We start from the raw sequence: 23,241 nt of genomic DNA, 5'->3' as shown, positions 1-23,241 counted from the left end.
TTTAATGTTACTCAAGGCCATTCTTTTGTAGGGATTTTTGAAAGTCAGATTACGTTGCGCTAAAAAAAAATATTGTGTGTCAGGTTAAGCACAGTCGTGTATAGATTGTTCTAAGGGGACGTTTCAACGGGCTCTTGATTTACATACTGCTACTGTTGTTTCCTCCGAGGTTTTCTCTTAGTTTCATACATGCAGCATCTGATTTTCTAGACCATGCATGCTCCAACAGCACTTCACTTCTCCACTAGCCAATTCTGAATTTCTGTTTCGTAGTTTCTGTCAATTCATGTCTGTATTTCCTTTTCCTGTGTCATTTGTTGCGTCTTCATATTTCTCCTTTCGTTATTTAACGCCCATTGTGTTATCCAATAATTCATACTGCACTGTGTCTTTTGTCCTATTTGTTATTCTGCTGAGATCACAATTTGATCCCTCAAAACTTCCCATTCATATTTCATTTTATTTGTTTCGCCCATTTCAATCGGTTTTCGACTAATGCTATCACTGTACAGACAACCCCTTGTTCTTCCTACCTATTCATGACCCTACAACTTGATTTCCTATCATTCTGCAATGTTTTCAGCTTAAATTTGCGTTACGTAACTAATAGATTGTAATCACTGTGTCGTGTACCAGCAATGCGCCTGATGGACCGCAGTCCTCCGAACATAGGCGCATTGCATACATACATAACTCCAAGGCATCGCCTCCCAGGACTTCAGCCACCGGCGATAGTCACATCAAAACCGATAGACGGCAGGGCAAGCGCCACTACGACTCCTCCTCGTTGAGGACTACTTCCGTCCGTCGGGTCATGTGGGTGGAAATAGATCCACACGTATACCACAACACTCCGTCTACTTATGGCGGCTCACTTCCCCTCAACTGGGCCAACTGATGTGCCGCTAATTCTAGCTGTTCAACCACAGTCCGGTAGGAACCACTGCAGCGGGACTTTGTATCTTTCCACCAACCCCCCAAGAAGTATCTTCGGCCAGCTTCCTCCGAGTAAAATCTATTTCCTTCCCATGGGAAACTTCGTTGGACTAGTCCTTACGTCCCATAATCTTAATTCACTTTTCTGTTTTCCATGTTTCCAGAGAGAGCTTTTTTATTAATTTTTTGGTTTGTCAATGTCCAGTTATTTTACACATTTTTCTCTTGTTGATATGGAATCTGTGAGTCATCCCACCGCGTGAGACACGGCGCACAGTTCACATTCTGCTCCTGTAAATGTTTCGTAACTTAAAATTCAGTTCAGAAATCTCTGTCATGCCATTATGTAATCTAGATACAACCTTTCGTTGTCACTGTGTCCCTTCCATATACACTCCTGGAAATTGAAATAAGAACACCGTGAATTCATTGTCCCAGGAAGGGGAAACTTTATTGACACATTCCTGGGGTCAGATACATCACATGATCACACTGACAGAACCACAGGCACATAGACACAGGCAACAGAGCATGCACAATGTCGGCACTAGTACAGTGTATATCCACCTTTCGCAGCAATGCAGGCTGCTATTCTCCCATGGAGACGATCGTAGAGATGCTGGATGTAGTCCTGTGGAACGGCTTGCCATGCCATTTCCACCTGGCGCCTCAGTTGGACCAGCGTTCGTGCTGGACGTGCAGACCGCGTGGGACGACGCTTCATCCAGTCCCAAACATGCTCAATGGGGGACAGATCCGGAGATCTTGCTGGCCAGGGTAGTTGACTTACACCTTCTAGAGCACGTTGGGTGGCACGGGATACATGCGGACGTGCATTGTCCTGTTGGAACAGCAAGTTCCCTTGCCGGTCTAGGAATGGTAGAACGATGGGTTCGATGACGGTTTGGATGTACCGTGCACTATTCAGTGTCCCCTCGACGATCACCAGTGGTGTACGGCCAGTGTAGGAGATCGCTCCCCACACCATGATGCCGGGTGTTGGCCCTGTGTGCCTCGGTCGTATGCAGTCCTGATTGTGGCGCTCACCTGCATGGCGCCAAACACGCATACGACCATCATTGGCACCAAGGCAGAAGCGACTCTCATCGCCGAAAACGACACGTCTCCATTCGTCCCTCCATTCACGCCTGTCGCGACACCACTGGAGGCGGGCTGCACGATGTTGGGGCGTGAGCGGAAGACGGCCTAACGGTGTGCGGGACCGTAGCCCAGCTTCATGGAGACGGTTGCGAATGGTCCTCGCCGATACCCCAGGAGCAACAGTGTCCCTAATTTGCTGGGAAGTGGCGGTGCGGTCCCCTACGGCACTGCGTAGGATCCTACGGTCTTGGCGTGCATCCGTGCGTCGCTGCGGTCCGGTCCCAGGTCGACGGGCACGTGCACCTTCCGCCGACCACTGGCGACAACATCGATGTACTGTGGAGACCTCACGTGCCATGTGTTGAGCAATTCGGCGGTACGTCCACCCGGCCTCCCGCATGCCCACTATACGCCCTCGCTCAAAGTCCGTCAACTGCACATACGGTTCACGTCCACGCTGTCGCGGCATGCTACCAGTGTTAAAGACTGCGATGGAGCTCCGTATGCCACGGCAAACTGGCTGACACTGACGGCGGCGGTGCACAAATGCTGCGCAGCTAGCGCCATTCGACGGCCAACACCGCGGTTCCTGGTGTGTCCGCTGTGCCGTGCGTGTGATCATTGCTTGTACAGCCCTCTCGCAGTGTCCGGAGCAAGTATGGTGGGTCTGACACACCGGTGTCAATGTGTTCTTTTTTCCATTTCCAGGAGTGTATATTGATACAATAGCAAAATTTAAACAATCACTTGACAATCCTTGAACAGCAATGAAGCTGTCTGGAGTAGGAGGCAAATTGGTGCTTCACCTTAGGGAGTACAGAGCTTTTTTAACAGTCGGAGCTCAAGGAAAACCAGTCAGTCGACTTTACACACAAGTGCTGGAAGCAGCTTACGCTTGTGTTGCTTCAATTTAACTTTCAGTCCTGTCTTTGCAGTATCATTTTGTTCCAATGAGATTCTGTTTCCCAGTTCAGTACATTTGCTACACTCATCTGCCCTTCGGTAAGAAATTCCTGTGTTACACTGTGTGCAAAGAACTTTTCTGAAAAAGGCTTGAATGACTTTCTCTTAATCGTCTTTGTCTGCATTGAATAGTCTCCACTATACACCGATGCAGAGATCTGTTGGCACGTAAACACGGGATATACAATTCACAGGAATTTAGACAGTAAGTGCAGGTCCTCACTGCTTTTCTAAGTGGGCCAAATTTTATATCCTTGTGATTTCTGCCTCTGGCTTCTACTGGGCCGTGAGAGTTAACTTCCTGGAAATTTCTGAACACCCTTATGATCCTGCGATTGGTTATTAGTGTCAACACTTTAAGTATTGTTTCACGATAGACTTACAGAATATTACCGCATTGGTTGAAAATACTGTATTTAAAAGTGATGGATTTTCCTTTAAGCCCTTTCTTCTTCTTCCTCTTAGTGTTGAGTGTTTCAGCACGACAGTATTTCAGAATGAAAGCATCTTGCTCACTCTTTTCAGGGATGGAGTAAAATGCGTTATGGAAGTCGTTGATGTAACACGTCGTTAGTAATGAACGTTGATTACCAACTCTGAGGTTACATGAAGGATACTCTGGGAGGCCTTTAACGGAATACCTGGACACACAAAACAACAAACCACACAACAATTGGGTATTGTCATGTAAGGGAAGTGAGCACATTTAACAACGCAGAAGAAATTACACAAAAGTTGAGACAGAACCCTATAAAAATGCGGTATACATCTACGTTTCTCCATTAACATAATAATTACATGACTATATTGACAGTACTGAGTTTGGAAACACGTTTGCTTTGTTGGTTCAAGTATTGCATTTTAGTATTTATTTTTACCGCATTTTGGTGCATATTTTTAAACAGTGAATATCTCACTCATTCCCATACCCCCTTTAGCCAAAAATCCAACTCACGACCTCAAATTTTATCATCAAAATAGCAAAAAGTGTTCAAATACCTGCGAATTCCTAAGGGGCCAAACTGCTGAAGTCATCGGTCCCTAGACCTACACACTAGTTAAACTAACTTAAACTAACTTACGCTAAGAACAGTGAGCCATGTCCGGCTTGTGTTCATGCCATTTCTTCTTTGGCATTTTCTCACGATCGAGTGGCGTCTTATTGCTCCCTGAGTTACTACCATAACGAGTTGCTGACTTGCCTCTGTCAGTGGCAGCAGCAGCGTTTATCGATACTGGTACTGCTGTACCATCTTTGGTGTGACCGCTATATTTCCGTGTGGTGGGGTGTGTGGGGCAGTCAGTCTATTGCAACAGAGCAGAGTGGAAGTCTCCGCGATGCGAGGTCAGACTGGCGGCATGCATGCGCTGTCGGATTTGTGAGGCACTAGCTGCGAGAGCTGCATAGGTCGTCGCCCACCGAACCTGGATACTGGAGTTGAGTAATCAGTTAACCTGTTATGAAAGCTCAACTGCTGTGACATCTCTTCGTTCATTGCCAGTTGTTGCTTCCTGAGCCATTCCTGCAAGCAGCAACGTGTGGTGTGCTGGAGCAGGCAAAATTTTGCAGATGTCTTCTTGTATGGTGTTTAACTATTGAATTTATTGTGACTTTTTAGTGAAGTGAACTAGCGCTATCTTCTGCCTTGTGGCCGTTAATGTTCGAGTACCTGCCCTGGTTGTTAGCATAGTTTTCTGGCTGTGTGTTTTCCTCGCCGTGTTGATGTTGTCTGGCACGGAGTGTACTTCGACAGCCTTGGTGTTGTTCATATTTTTTGAGTGTTTATTGTGATTTGACTGTATTTGGACCAGTAACGATCAATAATTTGCCCATTTCTTAGTCATAAATATGGCCTATATTACTACTTTTCATGGCCCGTATCTCAAAAATTCTTAATACAAGGCCAGTTAAAACCGTTATCAGATTTCTCCCAGTATGACCTTGCATTATTTCTACCGAAATTATTTCCATAATTGACAATTATTTGTAATACACGCAAAAATGGAGCAGCGTAAATTACAATCTATCCTTACCTTTGCCTCTTTTCACTGTTTCTTTCCCTGTTTTCAGTTTGCCGAATTCTCTTCCTGCTTTTTCTTTCTGTGACTGGTAAAACATTTTGTTGCATTTCTCTCACTTAACTGTTAATTATTGGTAGCAATACTGTAAAAAGGATTCATAAATAAAGTATGGGTCAGCACGTTTATTATCCGGCCAAGGCACTCGCATGTTTGATTTTGGAGGTCATGTGGTCATGTATGGTCTTACCATTGGTTAAAATTGGTTTTTAGTCAGCAAATGTCAAATTTTATACCAATCTGTGTAGGTGTCCATTTTTTAAGTGAACAGTGAACTTCAATGTGTAATTTACCATTCTTGTGTCCATTTCTGAAACAAACGGACTTCCTTACCTGTCGGAATCCACTGATAACTAAATTTCGACCAAAAGGGCAGATGTCTGGCTTTGATACTAAGCTCCTCAATTAATCATATATAGTCCTGTTAGAAACAAATTCATGATTACTGTGAGACTTCTTCTACGATTTTTGTGAAGGGTTTGGACCAGGAGGCATGGTGCACTTTCTCATAATGTCTGCTTAGTATTCTGCAGGAAATTTTCGATTGTTTTTAATAAAACAATACCCCATCGCCTTACGAACCAAGGATTCCTGAAACGATGCAGCAGCTAGCGTGCATCAGCGATACAAGTAGCCATACCGTAAGTGCAACCACATCGAAGGGCCGACCAACCTTTGCTTCCTGGACACCGGTCGCTTCAGTAGTTACGGGGCGAGAGTCTGTATAATTCACTTCACTGGCCTTTTTGCATTAGGCAACAGGGTCAATCTGTGTTGATAGATCAAATAGCTGAAACTAGGGGAAACAACAGCCGTTATATTTCCCGAGGAAACGTTTATGGTATCCTCTGGGGTGAAATATTATCGTGGTAAGATAGCACCTCATTCGGGTCATTGGGCCGTGACTTCTCAGGGGGATGTGATCGTAGGGGAAATCAAGACTGGCTTTCTACACGTTGGAGCATGGCATGTTCAATCATTTAAACGTGTAGGTAGGTAGACGACTTGAAAAGGGAAGTAGATAGACCAAAGTTATATACAGTGGGGATTAGTGAAGTGCGTTCATATTAAGAACAGGACAGGGGATTAGTGAAGTGCGTTCATAGTAAGAACAGGACATCTGGTCAGAGGAGTGCAGAAGAACCAACACAGAATCAATTAATGGTAAAGGAAGAGCGGATCTTCTAATAAATAAGAAAATAGGAACAAAGATAAACTACTACGAACAGTATGGTGAATGGATTATCACTGATACGATAGGCAGAAAAATCATGACCCTTACAATATTAATGGGACTATCAGTTCCGCAGACGAACAGATCGAATAAATACATGACGAGAGAAAAGAAACTATTCAGTACATTAGCAGATACGAAAATTAAATTGTGATGAGCGACTGGAATTCGACAATAGGAAAAATAAAAGAATGGAAATTGTGAGGAAATGCGTGCTGAAACGGGAAGCAAGTATTTTACACACAACACAATTAAATCATAGCTTATATTTTGTTCAATAATGATGAAAGTGGAGGTTATAATACAGTATTTCTGCAATATTAAAGTTGATGACGCCTTAAGCAGTGTGGAAATATATTGGCTCCACAAAAGACAGTGAATACTTGAGAAGGGAAGAGTACGTGGAAAATGAAACATTTCTGCTATCGTGACGTTATTACAATGTAACACGAAATCGACTGCATATAGGGCAGGTCCTGCCGACAGCAACGACAGCTTCCTGTGAAGACAGCAGGCTATTGGCAGCGGCCTGGCGAGCAGCAGGCGATATCATCCAGTTATCAGAGAGCAAGCCTCGCTTATCACCACTCGATGACATGCATGGGCAGCAGGAGTCAATTTCCCTGCGAAATTATAGTTACTGCTATAAAACCAGTCCGTGTAAGGAATTTCGTTTATTACGGAGGGTAGAGGAAAGAGCGTGACACATGCATTTGAGATGGTATTACCGGTTACTTGAACCTATCTGATGGCGCTACTGTATTCGAAATTGTGTCTCCTGTTCCTTGACTGTGCAAGACGCGGAAGTCCACACGTGATTCACTCTGCCAAATATGACGATTCCGTGAATGCAGACACCGACAAGAGAGTACTTGTTTTCTGACATATGACAATTTGCTGCCTAATCGCTTACGCTTGTCGGAACAAGTTTGAACTAGAGAGAAAGTTCTTATTTATTGTTAGCCACATGAAGCTTTTCTTTTTTCATGCAAGTTTCAACTCCTCTACAAGATTACCCTTCAAGAGCTTATGCAGGTATGCTGAAGAAGTAGTGTTACTGAGTAAAATTCCTGCGCCTACATTTGGCAGGCCACGTCACTAAATAAAGAGAGTTTTCTAGCATTATGATGAAGAAGAATTGTTGGTTAAATTTCTTTCGGCCAACTTCTGTGGACTTTCCTAACTGAGTAGAAGCAAAATGATCTGAGCAAATGATGTAGAATGTTTACCAAAAACACTGTTTTTCCCTGGAAGTTGATTGTATTCATCGCTCGCTGTGGATGGCTATTAACTTCCTTAACAGTGGGAAGCGGCGAAACCGGAAGCCTGTAGCCATCTTCTCCACTGAGGTGAGTTCGTTCTAGGTAATCTCAATCACTTCTCCAAATTTACTTCTACAAAAGTTTGTTTCCTCGACCAGAACACGTATATTCTTGAAATAAATGTGTTAGCTGTAGTTCCGCATAGCCGCGCGGGATTAGCCGAGCGGTCTGGGGCGCTGCAGTCATGGACTGTGCGGCTGGTGCTGGTGGAGGTTCGAGTCCTCCAGAGGCCATTTCACACACATTTGAACATTTTTTTTAGTTCCGCATATTTCATACATAGTTTTACTTGTGTGTGGGGTTTGTGACTCTTCATATGTTCTTTTGTAGTCCTTCCCGTTTCGTCTAAATACACTCTGCTGCAGCTACACCTCATTTCATAGACTGTCATAGTGTGGAGCTAATAAAGGGCGTCTTCTCACCTTTGGCGAAAATCTTGTATTTTATTCTGACTGAAAAAAATGGTCTGCATAGCATTTTTCCATTGAATTCTGGTAATGCTCTCTGTAACTGGAGCAACGAATGGTAACCGTAATAGAGTAAGGAGTTGGTTCCGCATCCTTCCTGTTAGCATAATTAATATTAAGCCCTAATATGGACAAATCATCATAACCATTGGCCTTCATTTTCTTCTTTAAGAATTATACCCCTAATGCTAAGGCATTATGATGCCTGATAAGAGAGATGAAGGTAGAGTGTTGGGCAGTGCTTGCTTCTGAGCTGTGTGGTGTTGGGAAGTGGCACCTAAATACTTATTTGGGCTAGTAGGCCTTTTTTACACACTGTGTCCCAGGCTGTTGTCAAACGTTCCATGTCCCGTTACGTCCAAATACCTCTCTACCTACAAGTTCTTATGAATATACTGACGGTGTAGCTATGAGTTCGACCTTGTCACCAGGACAAGCGGAAATTTTCATGGAACATTTTAAACAACTGACATTAAGTACTGCGCCACTAAAGCCTTCTTGTTGACTGCACTCTGTGGATGACCCAGTTTTTATGTGGCCACACAACAAAGAAGAACTTCACTGATTACAAAAACTCTTAATTGGGACTCACAGTAAAATCAGCTTTACCTTGTGGAGTGAGGTCGATCTCCAGTTCCTAGAAGGGTTGGTGTATACGAGAATTGATAACACTCTAGAAGTTTATAGAAAGACTCCTACTATAATTAGGTATTTAGATGACACTTCGCACCACTACACAGGCCAGAAGCAAACAGTACTCAGCTCTCTGCCTTCACAAGCCTTCTGTATTAGTGTCCATATCAGTTTGGAGTCAGAGCTGTATTACTTAAAGAAGAGAATGTAGGCCAGTGGAAACGAAGTTTGTCCATTGGTAGGGCTTTTGGATGAAATATTAATTATGCTGTTGGGGCTGGAAAGTGAACCGCACGATGATGGAGGTTGAGAGTGGTGCTGGTGACATGAATCGACCTGCGGACATTTTTGGTACAGAGGTGTGGTCGCCGCTAAAATGGAGGCCATTGACGCCAGGAAGACATAGTGAACTACAAAAACTCAGCTAGCTGCCCTCAGCAGGACCGTCTGTGCAGGGATGTGCACAGGCAGTGTCACCTGTTGACGTCACCTCGACGGCAGTATAACTGACATGAACTGCACATCGCGGCCGATTAATTGCTGCCATGTCGAGGCTGCTTGCCCGCTTCGGGCCACGTAATATATCACAGGGAAGGACGGGACTCAAACCATAGCCCCCATCACTATTGGCGTCGAAGGCGTATACCAACTCGGCTGGTAGTCAGCGACAAGGCGGTCCAAAAGGACCTGACTGCAGCACAAGGGTAGTAAGGCAACTACCAGTCTGCACTCGAACACATATCCCAACAGGAAGGTGGATGTTTTCAGTACATAGTCTCTTACTGGTTAACTCGGCAGTGTCAATAGGCTTGCATATAATCTTCTGCTCCGGTGGATGCCTGTAGCTCTTGGAACCTAAGTCCAAATGGCTCTGAGCACTATGGGACTTAACATCTATGGTCATCAGACCCCTAGAACTTAGAACTACTTATACCTAACTAACCTAAGGACAGCACACAACACCCAGCCATTACGAGGCAGAGAAAATCCCTGACCCCGCCGGGAATCGAACCCGGGAACCCGGGCGTGGGAAGCGAGAACGCTACCGCACGACCACGAGATGCGGTCTAGGAACCTAAGTCCAGAGTACGTGACTAGGTACATCGCTGTGTAGTGCGAACAGTCGTCGTCTCTCACTGGTGGCGTAGTTTTGCATCGCATACACACCTGGATATCGTTGGTGAACGTCTGAGCATGCTGGGGGAGACGGTCTGACTTTCTCCAGGGCTTCAGGCCGAAAACCAAAAAAATTTAGGACGTTCGCTCCCTAGCGACAAGCAATAATTTACTTGACTTAATTCACCTGGCCTGCTTTTCTCGTCCGGTCGGCTTTCTTGGACACCCTGTCATAGCTGAAAAGTGTCTCAACTTCACTTTTCAGAAGCGTTGGCGATCGTATTTTGCTGCATCGGAACACTCTGTATAGGTACTCTGAATATGTCTTCTACTTCATGACAGTACCCGACTACCTATGACTTCATTTTGCTCCGATTAGGTCTTGTGGAACAATGTTAATAGGCCTTCTCAGTGTATTATATTAGCAATCGTTTCTGGAGTTACTGAAAGTATCTGCTGAATTCTACGGAAAGGTGGTGTACAAACCACTTTTTCAGCCACAATAAATGCTAGACGTATTCGACACAAGAAGGACGCACCAGATTACCTCTACACTATGGGATTCTACGAAAAGGTATGTAGCTGTGGCAGAGTGTACACAGGTGAAACGGGAAGACACGTAAAAGGACACATTAAAGAACACAAACATCACGTATGATTAAAGAAGCTGAGTGTGAAATATATGCTAGCTGAACTTCGAGAAAACTGCAGCCAAGACACTGATTTTAGAAATGTTCATGTGCTGGCTTAGGAATCACTCTTTTATAGAAGAAAAGTCAGGGAAGCTATTGAGATTCCGTAGAACGGATGTATCTTCAGTATAGAAGACGGCTGCACTCTTCCGGCTTCGTGGCTTCCCGCCATCAAGCAAGGGAATATGAACCTATTGTACAGGAGAAATATAAACAATGTGCATAAATGTGGACAATAATACTGTTGATAAACATATCCCTCTTCCTCTGCCCATTTAGCTTCTATCCGATGACTATGACAAACCAACAACAACTGAAAGATTTCTAAGCAGTAACTCTTTATCAGCAGAATGTGGTGGCCCACCTTTGGTAGACGCAGACCTTTTACCGAATAAGCCAACTCGTTTAGTATAAGTGCGGCATAACACCTTTTTGTAAGAGAAAATGGCACTGGTCCTTGAAGGTGTTCGGCTAACCGTGAACACTAAAGGATCCTGCGAAGGTCCCACTAGAGAAGCTGAAACATCGATGGTTTAGAAGAAACATAACACGGCGTAGCAAAACAGAAGATTAAGCTTTAGTGACAATGATCACAAAAGCCTGAAGACTAACAGTTTTGAACAGGTCGCTAGGTAGGAAGGTGAGCTAAGAAAACGAAGGCTACCAATTTGAGTTTAATATTATTAATGCTGGACTGCTCTTCAACGGTTTTTTTGGGGTACATGGACAACAAACATGTCTTACGTATACACTACTTCATAAATCGAACCAGAAGTCATCGGAAAGATATGCGACCATAAGAACAATAACTCTGAAAATGAGTTTATAAATGCTGGTAAACATACAGATCCAGACGATATTGATTCTTTCCTTTGCTCATGAAGCGTTTCAGGCATAGCCCATCACCAGATGACTTGATAACAAATAGTAAAGAGAATTGCAAATAATGGTACCACATAGTACAGCTTTACCGAGGAAATGAGGTTATGTAAATCTCAAATGAAATTAATTGTCCACATTTTGAAGAATTTGATTACACTCATATTTGTGCAGACATTATTCATTGTGTGTCAGGTTTTGCAAGTACATGACCGTAGATGTTATGTACTTAAGTTCTTAAAAATTGTACACAATTAATTTCATTTGAGATTTATATAACCTCATTAATTTTGCAAAGCTGTACTGTATGATATCATTATTTGCACTTCTCTTTATTATCTAGTACCAGGTCATCTGATGATGGACTATACCTGAAACGAGTCATGAGCAGAATAAAAGATTAAATATAACATGCATCTGTTTTACTTACACGATTTACCAGAATTTTTAAATTCATGTGTATTACTATTGACAATCTTACATCTTTCACCTACTGATTACTTGCTGTAGTGCAGGGGTGCTTTTTACTCATTATGAAGTATCCGGGACTTTTAACATTTCCACAAGAAACATGCGAGCATATGGTTCATTCTCTACGTTTAAGAACACAATGAATTCAACACAAATGATCTTTGATGACCATCAACAGACAAATAACAAACCTTGTAACTATTTCCTAACGTTAAAGTAAGCTCACGACTGAACGTTAGTACTTAGAATACAAGTCTTCGTTGAGGAAGCGACACAATGAAAGCTTCTACAGTCACAGTTCTTTCTCCACTAGTTTGACTACCAAATGTTTAAGTCTTCGCTTTCCTTGCGCGGAGCACGTTGGAACAGCCAAGTTACGGTCTCTGCACAGTTTCTACGTTCTTGCCAAATGAGTGACAGAATACCACCAGGTTCCTTGGTCGAGGCAGCGCTGGGTCAGGAACAGACTTCTTATCTTGGCCGGCTGATCGGCGAGGACGCGGTCCCAAAAACCTGCACAGTGGAGGTACACGTCCTCCTGATTGGCTAGACTTGGCACAAGCGGATGCAGCAAAAGGTTCGAGGCAAGAGCGGCCGATCTTGCTGATTTAGACGCCCTCCCTGCTTTGGTATACTGTGTACGCGAAAGCCGCCTGCAGGTCGCGCTGCAAGTGGCGGAGCTCGGACGTAGCGTAGTCTCAGGGGCTGAGATGGGAACCACCTTGACGGCGGTGTGTTGCAGAGTAGCGTCGGGCCTGATGGCTTTTGCGACACGCCACATTCAGTGCTGCAGAATCTGTTAGCAACAGGTGTAGTCTCCTCGAAAAATATACCAGATCGTGACGAAGTTCAGAGCCTTCAGACACACGTGAAACTCTCCAAAAATGGAACTCTGACATCATCATCATCCGTTATCTGCTATATTAGCAGGTCCTTTGCCTCTCCATTTTCTGCGATCCATTGCTTCCTTCTTAAGGCTGCTGTATGTTGTACCGTCCTTCATGTCATCCAGTATCTGGAATCCCTTCCTTCCTCGCTTCCTTCTCCCTTTTACATACTATGACATATGTTACCATTAACAGTATTATGCCTTTCATTGTGGTATACAAAGCTTCTTCCAATTTTTGCTTTTCACCCACGGTCTCAGTATTTCCTCCAGTTGCAGTCTTCTTCAATTCATATTATGCACCACCTGCTCTGTTAATTTTGTTCGTAGCCTTCCAAGTGGTCTTCTTCGAGATTCTATCCATTATAGAGCTTTTATTCATAGTTTTTTTTCGTAATTCGTTTAATGTGGTCAAGCATTTCATAGTTCCTTTTAAGGGACTGATCTCAAAAGTTTTTCGCATTGTTTCATTTCTTATCGTTTCCATTATCGCCTGATCCATCCATCATACAAAGCTCAAAGCTAAAGTCTTCTTTGTCAAAGTCTGACTCATAGATCAAAATTGGTGGATAATAAGATCTTTGCTTCTACAGATATTTTGTGATTGCTGATGATGTGTGATATACCAGGTGATTATAATGAAACTGAGAGTGCTCCGAGTCCTGCAGTGTGGGTTGCATACTTCGCAGGACGCTGAAACATCATAGGTACGTTAATTAATCGGTGCGCTTCTGGATTATATTGAAAAAAAAATAGCTTTACTTTCTGCCACCATGTGGAACTCTTGGGCTGTAAGCAGTGAGTATATGGTGTGGGTGCAGGAAAAGGGGAGGAACGATCAAGCACATGATAATGGTGGTTCTGGTACGTTTACTATGATATGGTCACAAGGTAAAAAATGTGTACGACAGGGTCTCTCGACTAAGCATTTGTAACACCGTCGGTATAGTTTCTCGCAGCACGTCCGTTGGTATCAGACCTATATGTCCGTCTATGCTACCCTTCATATCGGGAAGTGTCTGGATACATAGCTGATAGAAACGCATTTTCAGATATCCTCACAACCAGAAATATATGAATTTAGGTCGGGGGATCTGGAAGACAACATCTCTTTAAATTGCGGTCTTACCTGACGTTTACTCGAAGAAAGTCTTTCACGTGGCAAGCAACACATCGTGTACACCCATCCTACATGAAAATAGTGGTGTGGACATAGTTACGTTCTTGCAACGCTGGAATCATGTGTTCTACTAGGAACTTCCTATAGCGTGCTGATGTCATTGTACACCTATAGGGCCCCGAGGTGTTATCTCCTCGAAGAAAATCGGACCGAGAATGAAGGAGCTTGTGTAATCAGCTGAGTGCAGTGTACGGTCCTGTCTAATATGTGATGAAATACAATCCTATAAGTGACAGTCCTGTCATTGAATGCACCATACAGAGTAAAATGTACCTCGTTCATCCAAAGAATATTCCCCAGTCACATATTATACATTTCCATGCATACCAATAAACGATGTGCAAAGTCACGGAACTATACAGTATCTTGAGGCTTCATTTGGTGCACATACTGATTCTTGTAGTGATACCAGGTTAAAATGCGCTGCAAAAATCTTTTGAACTGATGACCAGGGGAAAGGCAATTTCCTTGACACAGCTCGAGCACTGGCTGCAGAATTTGAGGAATGTCCTGTACGGTTGGCTGTAGCTACAACAACTTCATGAACAACTACCATGGGAAGGGGCAGCCGCCTGGTTCCTGTTGTAGCACCTAACTGACTTGATTCTCTGGAGAGAGCACACTTCCTTGTCGAACCCTTCTATCTGTTCTAAGCCATTCTGATTCTTTGTCATCCATTATTTTACAGTTCAGGCATTTGTTATACATGATTCTGGTTTTGAGCTGAATTTCCTGTAACAGTTCCAGTCTATTCAGTCGTTGCTCTAGCGCTTTCCTTCCAAGAGTCTCATAAGCCTTATTTATGTCTATGAATGCAACTACAATGTGATTAACTTCTCATGGACGGGATTCACAGTTATGTAGAATTTTTTAAAGAACATCAAATTCCTCTTTAACTGTAAAGATTATTTATTTCACAGTCGCAATTTTCAAGTGGTACTGCAAATGATTTTGCTTCAATACAAGTCAGACTTTAAAATGTAACGTCAAAAATAATTTCTACAGTCAAATTTCCTTAAGAAAATCAGCTACATTGTCTTTCTCAAATTTATCCACTAATTCCTTGTTTGGCTCAGCGACGATTTTTTTTCCACATTCAATGATACAGAATCTTGAAATAGGTGTGAAGGGAGAGCAGTACTTGCCAACCAATACTCGAACAGAGCGGCGAAGACTGAATATCGAGAGAGAAGTCTCAGTAGGCTGAATATAATGGACATCATCGACTGTTTGCATAAATACAGACCTAACAATATTGTTATATTAATGAAGTTTTTTGCAAGAAATTAGGAAACAACTGACTTTGTCCTTCGAAGTGTCAGATATAATAATCTGTTTGTACTTTGTTTGCAGTAATGCACGAACCATTTGTTTGCAAATTACCTTAAATTAAATGCAAATAATGAACTGGAATGGGTTTCTGCTGAATGTACAATCATGCGCAAAACTGTCCGAACGACCTGAATTGTGATCCGCCTGATTTGCAAGCAACCAACATAACGTAGCTGTCTTACGGGCCCTCTAATCGCTTTGCGGAACAGTCGTTCGACTATACAAAATGGATACCACGAGAGATCACTAGACAACACTGTTCTTTAAGGCAATCAGTGCGCTGAAACATCACACCATGATACTGCAAAAACTATAAAAACACGTAATTAGAGATGAGTTAGACCCTAACACTTGTACAGGTTACAATGATTTTCAAAAGGTTTACCGTCTCATTACAATCTAAAACAACTAACTATGGCAAATAAACTATGTAGCAATCCTTAAACAAAGTAAATGTTTGCATGAACAAGACATTCTGAGACAATGCCTGGACTAATAAAGGTCTGTGACAGCTCTTTATAAACCGAAATATTAATGGAGTGCCCAGCACGTTATCGGATTGTTAATTAAGAAAAATCAGATGTTAGAAATCGTATTTACTTAGGAGCAGCGAGCTGTATCAATAAGAGATGATGGTACAATTTGCTAGGCTTGCCCGGGAATCGAACCCGGCGCGTACTGTCGCTGTTTCCCATCCATAAATAGACGTTAAGTATCAACTGCTTGCTCACCAGTAGCGAGATGCTTGCGTGTTTCAATAGAAGTAACGGTACCTATCGTTATTGTTGACTATTCATGAACAGATATTAAATATGCAAATTATTTTTCGGTGGTAGGTCAGTGTGCATATGGTAGGGCTTAAAATGAAATTATGAATATGTTTGTGCTGGACCAGAATTGCAAGGCAGATACGTTCCATTCCTAGAGATCCGAATTCGAATTCTAACCGAGGACCAAAAATTGCAACGTCTCAAGTTCAAATTAAATATGAAACTGTGAACGAAATAACAATTACTAAATTAAATGAAATAAACCTGTTTGGTGCTAGTTTACTGGCGACAGAGTTTGTGCCTTCGGCGGCTGCCGCCTTTGTTATGGCGCCATTTAAACAGGGTCTGACGCTGTTGGTAGTGAAGGGATATTGTGTTTAATGCGGATTTTGAACTACTGTGCGACCTACCACTCTGGACGTGGCGTTACCAAAGGTTAATTAGATCTTTTCGTGAATGTTAAGAACGGACGCCATGAGTGGGAATCGAACCTATACCTCGCCATTATCAAGCTACGATCAACTCAGCAGACCACTGCAACTCACCTATGTAGCATTTGTTGTGGGGGAAGACTAACCAAAGACTGTGTTTTATTGGCACTACACTTAGAAAATGTGACAGATCTACTTAGGACACTGCCTATACTACGCTTGTCCGTCCTCTTTTAGAATTCTGCTGCGTGGTATGGGATCCTTACCATACAGGGCTGACGGAGTACATCGAAAAAGTTCAAAGAAGGGCCGCACGTTTTGTATTATTGCGAAATGTGGGAGAGCTTGTCACAGAAATGATACAGGATTTGGGCTGGACATCAGTAAAACAAAGGCGTTTTTCGTTGCGACGGAATCTTCTCACGAAATTCCAATCACAAACTTTTTCCTCTGAATGCGAAAATATTTTGTTGACACCGACCTACACTGGGAGAAATGATCACCACGATAAAATAAGGGAAATCAGAGCTCGCACGGGAAAATATAGGTGTTCGTTCTTTCCGCGGGCTACAAAAGAATGGAATAATAGAGAATTGTGAAAGTGGTTCGATGAACCTTCTGCCAGGCACTTAGTGATTTGCGGAGTATCCATGTAGGTGCAGATGTAGATGTAGATGTAGCAAGCGGCGCTAGCGCCAACGCCGGCCCTGCCCTTTCGGTGTTGCGCGAGCTTGTCCTATGGTTACAAGCTGAAGAGATTTTTCGCGTTAGCAGGCGTCTTCTGCTTGTCACCAGGCTAATGGAGAATTGGCAACATTGCAGCATAGATTTGACAGCAATGTGGCCTTCGAATTACTTCCTGGACTGGTGCAAAAGTTTCCTTCTAAATTCACTCACTAATATATTATCATTCTCATTAAATATCCTGAATGATTCTCTCTTAGAGGATGATAGAGAAGGTATCAAATGAATAATTTTGATTCCAGGAAGTTCGTTTCAACAGAAACTGCAGCTGGTTTCGCTATTTACGTCGCTGTTTAGCTGACGAATCTATAATTGAGGAGACAAGGAGGCAAGGTTTGTTGCAGATGGTTGCTAGCGTAGGGGTAAAGTGTTTGGACATGAAATTGCAAACTGAGTATGCTATCTGTTCAAATACTGAAGGCGACAATACTTTCTCCCCCTTTGTAAAATAGTGTCTCGAAGGCAGATCAACAATCAGTAAAGACATCGAATAAAACCCTCTCCACCGTTATATCGCTCTCTATTCTCTAGTCCGTGGGTGTATAGACACAACATTACAGAATTGCACGCATGTTAGTCCCTTTTTTTCTGCTTCTGTCAATAATACTGACTAAAGTGAGGCACGAATGATTTTTTAACTTTCTCTTGCTAATTTGTAATGATATGGGATATTTTGCCTTAACAAGGTAGACTTTTTTGTACCGTTATCGTGATACGTTTTACTCAATTTTTATTACTATATTGCATACTGCATATGGTCTTTTCGGTAGTTTATTAAACACAACACACAAAAATGAGGGAGATATTAATCAGCAGCAATGTAACTCCCATACGATTGACAACAGTCTGACCAAGTCATCTGTAAAGCATACACTTGACATTTAACGGCAGACATTAACATCCCCGCATTTTGAATAGTGTTTTACCTCCAGATTTCGCATTTTACAAGCATCATTGCTAAGCGCAAATAAATAAAGAAAAGCAACACGATTTCTGCTCTCAAATAAAGGTTTCAGCAATTAATTTAATTTTAATGTAATTGGAGATTTCCGACATTAAATCGAAAAGTATTCCCTATACATGGAAGGAACTACATAATTTCTATATTTGGGCAGATGGTTCTAAAAATGGTCAAAGAGCATATGCCTCTCCTTCGATCACATGTGTAGTAGCAGAATAATGAGGATAATAATAGCAATCATGGCAGTAATCATCGAATTATCTGGTAACCTCACACGCTGCAGTTGTGTTTCTCGAACTAAAACATTACTTGTTACAGAAAAAAATTCATATTGACATCAAATCGGAGCTACGAAGACTAGAACGGTTCTTATATCACGCAGTCATGAGATTAGAATAATACCCGCATTAGAAACTAGCAGGTAAATCGAGAGAGCCGGATTTTTTCACAGCTTCTAGGCGCATCGTCGGACAGAACAACACATTCAGGACGTTGCCAACTGCGAGTTGTAGTGGTCTGCTGGGTTGATCGTAGTTTGATAATTTCGGGGTATAGGTTCGATTCTCACTCATGGCGTCCATTTTTAACATTCACGAAAAGATCTAATTCACCTTTGGTAACGCCACGTCCAGAATGTTAGGTCGCACAGTGGTTCAGAATCCGCATTAAACACAATATCCCTTCACTACCAACAGCGTCAGACCCTGTTTAAATGGCACCATAACAAAGGCGGCAGCCACCGAAGGCACAAACTCTGTCGCCAGTAAACTAGCACCAAACGGTTTATTTCATTTAATTTAGTAATTGTTATTTCGTTCACAGTGTTCATATTTAGTTTGAACTTGAGACGTTGCAATTTTTGGTCCTCGACTGGAATTTGAATTGGTATCTCTAGGAATGGAACGTATCTGCCTTGCAATCCTGGTCCAGCACAAACACATTCATTATTTAATTTTAAGCCCTAGCATGCGCACACTGACCTAATACCGAAAAATAATTTGCATATTTAATATCTGTTCATGAATAGTCAACAATAACGATAGGTACCGTTACTTCTAGTGAAACATGCAAGCATTTCGCTACTGGTGAGCAAGCAGTTGATACTTAACGTCTATTTATGGATGGGAAACAGCGACAGTACCCGCCGAGTTCGATTCCCGGGCAAGCAAAAAAAATTGTACCATCATCTGATATTGATTCAAGTCGCTGCTGGTAAATAGATTAGATTTCTAAAACTTGATTCTACTTAGTTAACTATCCGATAACGTGCTGTGTAGAAAATCCCGATACAACATTTTAAATCTCAGCATTCCAATTTTCAGCACGTGCATATTTGGTTACTTGTGAAGGAGAGTATATTAAACGTCTTTCATGGTTAGCTAACAGGGCGACAATGGTTTTGATGTAGTAGAAATAATTTCATTTCGCTTCAAGTTCAGATGTGTTAACTAAGACTGGTGAAAACCTTTATATTTCACGTCTCTTTATGGCTAGTCAGCATTGATGATCGTTGCCTTGATCAAATCCCGGGCGGGTGCGAAATCGTATTTTAGTTAGTAGTGGCTACGTCTGATGGGTTTCTGTCCAGATCCAGAACAAAAAATTTCGTCATGTCATTTATAGTTCAAACAAGTGGGCAAATAATTTTTCATGAATAATTAGTCCATTGACGTTACTGATTATACTCCATTAATATTGCGGTTTCAATAGACCGTTTACCTCTGTGTATCGCGTTTTCTTTAACTAGATCCTTTAACGACCAGTTTATGCAACAACCAATCGTCACTGAGACATTTAGCAGGTGCGGGAAAACCTTATACAGAGGAAAAATACTTCGAACTGTCATAGACCTTTATCAGTCCAGACATTGTCTCAGAATATCTTGTTCATGCAAACATTTACTTTGTTTAATGATTGCTACATAGTTTATTTGCCATAGTTAGTTGTTTTAGATTGTAATGAGATGGTAACGCTTTTGAAAATCATTGTAACCAGTTCAAGTGTTAGGGTCTAACTCATCTCTAATTGCGTGTTTTTATAATTTTTACAGTATCATGGTGTGATGTTTCAGCGCACTGATTGCCTTAAAGAACAATGTTGTCTAGTGGTCTCTCGTGGTATTCATTTTGTATAGTCGAACGACTGTAGAGCAAAGCGATTAGAGGGCCCGCTAGACAGCTACGTTATGTTGGTTGCATGCAAATCAGGCGGATCACAATTCAGGTCGTTCGGATATTTTTACGCATGATAGTACATGTAAAAGTCGAATATGTACTGTTGCGATAGTTAATCGTGTTGGGTTCATACTCTTAGACCTTAGACGCTTCTCGAATGTCTACATCTCAGATAACAGAATGCATCAAATTAGTCAGTCTCTTAAAATCAATATTTCCCTAGTATGCAACTTTTGCTTGATGAAAAACGTGATTATCTAAATACAAAGTAAGTTTGTTTAATGTCATCTAAAATCAGTGTTGGGTGGTACTGCGTTAATGTTATTGACAAGCTTTTGAAGGAACTGGATACTTTTCAGGAGAGAGAGATTGTGGTTGAGCAGTGAATGAAATGTTTCAATAGCGCGTTAATGTTACTGAAAATAAAGTAGTTTTTGCAGGACTGTACACAAAACTGTCGAAAAGAGGCAGCAGATAAACACTGACTCAAAGGACAATATGTTTGAAGTGGTCAATTCTAGGAAGTATCTAACCTCTAAATGATCATACGTACCATGTATCATGAAGACCATGTAACAGTTTAAGGAAGTAGACACACATAGCAGTCAGTCGTAATTCCATTAGTTTTTATTATTCTAGATTTCGTCTATAAATAGCCATCTTCAGAGTATTTTCGTTACAGGTAGACAGACTCATGTCACCACATATTCTTACAGGTGTGTAGGCTGAAAGACACCTTGCTAGCATACCATTTGCTGGTGTATAGGCTGAAGGACACTTTGCTAGCATACCATTTGCTGCAGAGCTGAAGCGTATGAACGTATTAGAAAAACTGAACCAAAGTCTATGGTATCCAGTATTCTAAGTGGATGACTGTGGAAGACAAGAAAAGTGAGAAGGGATTCTGAGTTGTACCATTTACGGTACCCCTTATCCTCGTTATACTGTATGATGTGAGCGTTGTCGTTGTTATTATTATTTCAAAGAAAACTTAGATGCACACTCCGTTGACTGTGTGCAGTTCCAGCCAGTCAGCACCCAGGTACTTGAGCAACGGTAGCAGGGCCATAATACACTGGCAGCGAAAGAATGCCAGGACGCACAGCTGCAGAACATGAAAATGTTGTTGTTATACGCCAGTCTTGTTATGTGTTCTAAATCAACGGATTTAGTATTGTGTTAAGAACCAGGCCAGTTTTGAATTATTGAACTGACTCTTAACTAGAACTGAATTACTTAGAGGATGGAGTTAACGGCATATTACGTGTGTTTTGTCTTTTTCAGACTATGAACAGGAATCGGTTACAGCATTTACACATTTGTGATGGCTAGTTTTTTGTCACTGAAATGACAGTATTCTCCAGTGTTTATTTATTGAAGATTAGTGTTGAACACTTTCATGTAATTCAATGTAGAGGAACAATAACAAACAGAGCCAAATGCCCATTCTTTGTACCTGATAGATGTTCTTGGAGACTTATGTAGATCGTGAACAGGGACGAAAATGAATTTAACAGAGACAGAGGCTGACTTTAGTCGGGTCCATCATTTTTATTAGCTATTAACGTAGCGCCCCACTACTCCTTTCGCGTTTACTGTATGGTCTACACACTTTTTATTTCTTTTTATTTTATGGAATATTTATGTTGTTATGCACATTGCTCATGTGTAAAGTAACACACCACTGTAAAGTGAAACACCACGCAAACAGTGTAAAAGCGAACTCGATTTTACGTAGTTTTAACTTCGATATTATCGTAATAACGACATATTTTGACAAAAAATTTTATCCCTTTAGTGGCGGAATTTCGAAAAATCCCTTCTTAAAAAATACCTACAGTATAAGGTCAACACATTCTACAAATTTCAAATTTCTATATGTAGCTGTTTTGGGTGGGTGATGATGAGTCAGTGAATTAGCCAGGCATTATTTCGTCCCATAAGTGGCTGAATATCCAAAAGCAATGGAACACGTATTTTTTTATTTGTAATCGAGTAGCCAAACACAAATTTTCATAGATTTATCTTCAAAAACGCTCTCATGATTAAATATTGTCATAAATTTTTTCATTTCCCATTTCAGCCCTGGAGGGGTTGAATTTACAAAAACACTGAAACCCTTTTTTCCAACCGAGAAGTCAAATGTAAATTTTCATAGATTTAGCAACAAAATGCTTTTATAATGAAATATTTCCATAGAACTCTTAACCCCTCTTTCAACCCGTTAGAGTTAGAATTTCAAAAAATCCCTCCTTAAACGATGCCTGCAGTATAAGCTCAACACCCTCTAACTTTAAATGTTTTAATATAAAGAAATATTTTCATAAAAATTTTCATCTCCTATTTCACTTCTTTAGGGATAGAATTTCCAAAAACACTGAAACATTTTTTTAAATTTCTAACTGAGAAGTCAGACACCAATTTTCATAGACGTAGCTTTAAAATACGTTAGTAATATTTTAATAATGATCTATTTAAAAAAATCTTTGACGAACTGTTTCATCCCATAGTGGCTGAAATTCCAAAAAGACTGAAAGACCTTTTTTTGTTTTGTTTCTGATCAAGAAACCAAGTACCAATTTTAGTAGTTCTAGCTTCGAAATTGCCTTGATAGCCACATATTTTCACAAAGCCTTTTATCCTCAATTTCACTCGCTTAGGGGTGGTATATCGATAGATACCTTCTTAAGCGACGCCTACAATATAAGAAATTTCAAATTTTTATCCGTAGTGGTTTCGGCTGGGCGGTGATGAGTCACTGAGACGACACATTCCCTTTTTAATCCTCGTCTCAAACAGCGCAGAGGGATGCTACAAGTTTAAGGTGCATATCTGCGTATTTTTCTGTAGCCCTCAAATTAAAGATCTAA

At 41.6% G+C, this 23,241-nt stretch overlaps 1 pseudogene; it reads left to right on the top strand.

Moving 5' to 3' along the window:
- The first annotated feature begins 9,031 nt into the window (after positions 1-9,031).
- LOC126095395 (myogenesis-regulating glycosidase-like) overlaps positions 9,032-23,241 on the top strand; it is a 54,813-nt pseudogene continuing 40,603 nt past the window's right edge.

Source organism: Schistocerca cancellata, chromosome 8, assembly GCF_023864275.1.
Source record: "Schistocerca cancellata isolate TAMUIC-IGC-003103 chromosome 8, iqSchCanc2.1, whole genome shotgun sequence".
Lineage (NCBI taxonomy): Eukaryota > Metazoa > Arthropoda > Insecta > Orthoptera > Acrididae > Schistocerca > Schistocerca cancellata.
Note: the sequence above shows the minus strand (reverse complement) of the source record. Positions and strands in the feature narration are given on the sequence as shown.